The sequence below is a fragment of the Zea mays genome, chromosome 3 (assembly GCF_902167145.1).
Source record: "Zea mays cultivar B73 chromosome 3, Zm-B73-REFERENCE-NAM-5.0, whole genome shotgun sequence".
NCBI classification, from domain to species: domain Eukaryota; kingdom Viridiplantae; phylum Streptophyta; class Magnoliopsida; order Poales; family Poaceae; genus Zea; species Zea mays.
The window spans coordinates 106,348,787-106,354,395 of record NC_050098.1 but is presented as its reverse complement, the minus strand read 5'-3'; positions in this window follow the sequence as shown (position 1 = coordinate 106,354,395).

Here is a 5,609-nt window from a genome sequence, read left to right as displayed (position 1 = left end):
CTTTATACCCCAATATTTGTTTAAGACATTTCAGTTTACATGCCCTTGACCACCCTTATTTCTTGACGATCCATGAGCAATCATCTTATTTCGCACATCCTTGGTGATCTTGTTCTTCCCTTATAACATCCCTCGGCAATGAATTTTTTTACTTCAACCATCCTATTGGAACATTACCTATCTTACCCTTGATTGTTTTTCTCCACTTCGCCACTTCACGAGTCTTGCCTTAACTCTGTCCATGGTTATGCTTTCATTATTATCATCTTTATCCTTGTCACCTCTATATCTTACCTTGATGCTTATCTTATACCTGCCCTTTAAACTCCTCTCTTTCATCTCAATATGAGAGTTGTATTTTACCTATTTTTCCCTTTGTCGTATCCCCTTCTTTACCACTTGCAAGTTTTTAACTCCATCCTTTGTTGTGCTTTTGTTTGTTGTTGCCTTTACCTTTCTCATCTCTCGATCTGACCATGGTTATTACACTATGTCTGCTATCTAAAATCTCCAATCTCCCATCTCAGTTCAAGAGTGGTGTCTTACTTATCCCACCCTTAGTTATATCCTATTCTTTACCACTTGCAAGTCTTGTCTTAACTCCATTCTTGGTTGTACTTATATACTTGGTCCTTATGCACATTTACCTCTTCCTTACATCCTTGCCTATTATCACCTTTAACCCTTGATATCTCTCGGTATTTACCATGACGTTTACCCACATTTTAAAGCCTCACCTCTTCCATTTCAGTTCGAGAGTGTTGTTTTACCTATCTCGCTCTTGGTTGTTTCCTTTCCCTTTGTCGCGTTGCAAGTCTTGTCTTACCTTAACTCCATTCTTTGTTGAGCTTTTGTTTGATATCAGCTTTACCTTTGTAATCTGTAGACCTTGCCTTGATGCTTATCTTAGGTCTGCTTTTTGAAATCTCCTCTTTCCTATCTCAATTTGAGAGCGGTGTTTTACTTATCTCACCCTTGGCTATATCCTCTTCTTTACTACGTGGAAGCCTTGACTTAACTCCATTCTTTGTTGCATTGTTACCATTGGCTCTTCTATGCCTTCATCTTTTCTCTTACACCCTTGTCCCATATCGCCTTTGACCCTTGCGATATTTATGTCTTTACCTAGATGCTTACTTTGAACTTACCCTTTAAAAGCCTCCTCTTTTCCAACCCAATTTGGGAGTGGTGAGTTACCTATCTCTCCCTTGATTGCTTTCCCCTTTTGTCGCTTTGCAAGTCTCAACCCCATCCCTTGTCGTGCTTATATCTGTTATTACCTTTAACCCTTGTCATCTCTCGATAATTACCTTGATGCTTATCTTGTACCTGCATTTTAAAGCCTTCTCTCTCCCATTTCAGTTCGAGGGTGTGGTTTACCTATCTCGTAATTGGTTGATTCCCCTCCCTTGCCGCTTTGCAAATCTTGTGTTACCTCTATCCTTTGCTGTGCTCATGCTCCTGTTCTTCTCCTCATCTTTCAACAACCTTAGAGAGTAGTTGTTCCCTTTTCAGAAAAGACCACCATCTAGTTAACATTAACATGTAACAACGATATGCTTGTTGTTGTGTGCTCATGTTGTTTATCTTTGTGTTATGGCTGATTTTCTTCTTTGTGATGAGCATTGATGTGTTGTGGCCCTCGATCTACAATGGCATCCATTTACTAGGTGAGTGCCATATAGTTAGGTAGTTGGGTTCTCGCCTCTGCTCTCGCTAATATGTCTATATGCTTACTTTTTCTCGCTATTCCTTCCTCTTGCACCTGCTCAGTTGGTAGAGTATGAGTTGAATCGAAGAATCTATGTGCAACATATGTGCCAACCTTGTTTTCTTGCTAGACTTCTCTTGAAACATAATACCATCAATCTATCCCTATAAAAACACCATACCATCCTTGTGTTTCATGCTAGCTTTTACTTCTTTTCTGATGTCAATGTAGAAATATCCTTGTTCCTTATTTTTTCCCGTCATATATATCGTGCACATTGTGAAATCTTGTCTCACCATCCCTTTTACCCCTACCCAGAAGATGAACCCCAATGGAGATAAAGTGGATGATGTCAACGACAAGATTCCAACCCTAACGTGTATGAATAAGAAGGATGAGTTAGATTGATATCTATTGAATGGAATGAAGAACAACAAGAGGACCAGGACAATGTTTGGATTTAAGATTAAACCACCTCAACCGCAAGCAAAAGCTCTGAAACTCATGAATACCCAAACAAGAGAAACAAATCAAGCTCAGTTATTCAACTTGTAGACAACCAATCAAGCATCATCTGCAGGCAATCAAACAAAGTTGACTCGTAGAGAGGTCAAAGCAAGAGGTGCTTGTTTCTACTGCAAGGAAGAAGGGCATTTCATTCACCAATGCCCTAAGAAGCGTCTAGACCGGCTCAGGAAGAAGGCCTCAAAGCAGAACTCAGCTGGTGATAATCAAGAAGAAGTTGTCTTTACTCGCTCAAAGTACAAAATAATTCAAACAAGTGATGGGAGCGACAGGTTGCTGGACATAAGCATCGAGCCGAGGGAGTGATGGGTCTCTTGATAAGTTGCTAGATTTGTTTGTAAGGTCTTCTGAACAACCGATGAACCAGCCTTGTTTTTCTTGCTAGCTTCTTCTTGAATCTCGAGGGTGAGATTCTGTTAAGTGGGTTAGATTTGTAACACCCTGAATTTAGGGGTATAAAAATTTCTTTTCTAATATCTACCAAATTCATGTGTTACCCTCTCCTTTCCTTGTTTCTCTTCTCATTTCCTAAATAATGGAGAGTTAATTTGTTATATATTGGCATAAGCCTAGTGAAGTGAGCCCTAGATGTGCTTTGTTTGTTGCGTTCATGTTGTTACATAGTGTTTCTAAGTGCAAAAGGTGTTTGAAACATGTTAATATACCTAGTAGAAGATTTTGGTAAATTTTTATATTTTTAAAAATAGTTTTCTATTTTCTAAAAACCAAAATCTATTTATTTGTGGTACTTTATAACATTTTCAAACGCTCTAAATATGTTTTTGAGTTCATTGGGTGCCAAATCGTGTCTAGGAATTTTCCTAGAAATTTTGGAGCCTTCAGGATATTTTTCAGACATTAAATACGATTTCAACATTTTTCTGGAATTATTTTAATCCTAAAATTGATTATTTCAAAATTTAAAATATCTTTAAAGGGGGGGCCTGATTCCAGGACGGGGTCGTATGAGGCGAGAGTCTCACGTACGGTTCCTTTGAGAAGGGTGTGATACCACCACCTATCAGGCCCGACGAGCGGTCCACGGAGCTGCATCCCTACTCACCCGGTCTATGCACATCGCTCTTTCCAGGAGGTTGGCCACCTATCCTAGATCTTCCCATTTCCAAGAAGATCCCTTGTTCGATCTGGTTTAGTATCAAGGTTCTTCTTTTCTGTTTCTAGCAATATATATATGGCTGGAATCCTCTCACCGAGCCAGTTCCAAATACCAGATCCATTTCACGAGTCGAGATCTGTAGCGTCGTCATTTCCTCGCCAAAGTTCAGGGCGGTTCCAACTCCAGCGAGCAATTACTTTTAATTCGTGTGTCATTGGCGAAATCTGAGGATACCACGACGTTTGTCTTGTCCAGGTTTTGTCTGGGTGCCTTTGATTCATCGATTGGATCTTCGGTTTGACGTTAATCGACAACTTTCTTCTTGACTCCAGCGAACTCCTTTTTTTGGTGAGCATCCTCCATCGTTCTTCGCTTTTCTTCTTTGTTTTCCATATGTAACCGTATCCCCCTTCCCCTCTCATCTCTTTCCCCACCCCTATGCAGCGCCCCCCCTCCTCGTGGCCCCCTATGCCCCGGCGACCTAGCATGGCCAACCCTGGCGGCCGACGTGGCCGGCTAAACCTTGGCTAGCGTGGCCCCTGCGGGAGCAGCCCGCCCCGAGCGCCCCCTTCACGCCAGCGGCTGGTGTGGAATGGGCGCGACCTGGTGGCCGAGCCCTTGCCTTGGCCGGCCACTCTCCACCCACGTGGCCGGCGTCGGCCCTCGGTGCCATGACGGTTCCTGCGTGAGACAAAACAGAGAGAGGTAGAAGAAGGCAGTTTTGCAAAAAGGACCCTAGAGTTTACGTCTAAGTGCACGTAGATGTTTGATTTATTAGATTATCCGATATCTTTTGCGTTATAAATCGGATTCACCTGTTCAAGTCCCTTTAGATTCATATTAAAATTGTCTACATGTTAAAAGTATTATTTTATAACGTCACATGTTTCAAATAATTTATTAAATGTTTGTTTGACTAACGTTATTCAAATTAGCGTTCCAATTAAATCTAATTTATAGTTTTGAACTTGCGCTTTTATAAATAAATATTAACATGGTTAATATTAACTTAAATACTTTTTCATTAATAATTGTCTAGTATAAACGCGATAGCTATTAGTGATTCTCGCGCGTGCTGTTGCGCGCGCTGTTTCGCGTGCCTTCCGCACGCTGTTTCACTCAGTGTTGCGCGTCATCACGTGTCATTTGCGTGTGTCGCATGCATTGCTACGTGTCGTTCACGTGCTATCACGCACACCATTCGCGTGTTGTCACACGCGGTCTGTGCATATCGCACGCAGTGCACTCACATTATTAAGTTATTTCGCTTCATCACACATGATAATTAATTAAGTAATAGTTATTGGTTTAACATGAACACGATAATCAATTTCTCGTGTCTTCTCTAAAATTAATTATTTCGACAATATGAATTCCGCGTAACGTCTTATAAATATAGCTTGCCAAGTTTAAAATATGTTTCCTATTTAGAATATAAATTCAATTACAGCTAAATGAGATCTCCCACAAGGCATTATTGTCTCTTTAGCACAATTCTAATAAATGTGGCACTTTGGGAGGAGTTTGGAGTCTTGGAGTTGTTACAAGCAATGAATATGAGTTTGGTGAAGCGCTCATGTGTCTTGAATGTTTGTTGGGGGGGTATTTAGAGCCCCAACCGCCCCATATAACCGTTGAAGAAAAGCAGCAAAAACTGCACAGTTGGGTGGGGCATCGGACCCCATGCATATAGTGCTGGTCCGGTGCAACGCCGGACCCTCTGACAGCTACTCTAGTAGGTGACCATTCTGACACGTCAGGTATGTTGTTCATGGTCTAGTGGTGGATTAGACCCTTCACGTCAGCACCATGTGAGAGATGACCGTTGAGATCTGAAGATAGTTGTTGCTTCCTAGCTGGTCTGGTCCTCCGTTGGCCAAATGTATGTTTTTAGCCCTCTTTGCAAACCCGGTTCGGTGCACCACTGGACTGGGGCAGTGCCCTAGTCGCCCGAGGATAAGTTTCAGCCTTCCCTGTATAAGAGGTCCGGTGCACTATCGGACCGATCTGGTGCTACACATCACATACCAAATTTTGTAAACTTATCCAAATATTCTTCAATTTGATTTGATTGCCCTTAAGGGTGTATCTATGGATTAGACAAACACATTTAGACATTATCCAACTAGTCTAGGTCAATGAACTTAGACATTTTGATTTCTCTAACACATATTCTAGATTTGGCTCAAACTAGGTTCAAAAGAGTGAATCGTTGAATCTAAGGTTTCCAACCTCTCTAGATGCACCAAATAGGTT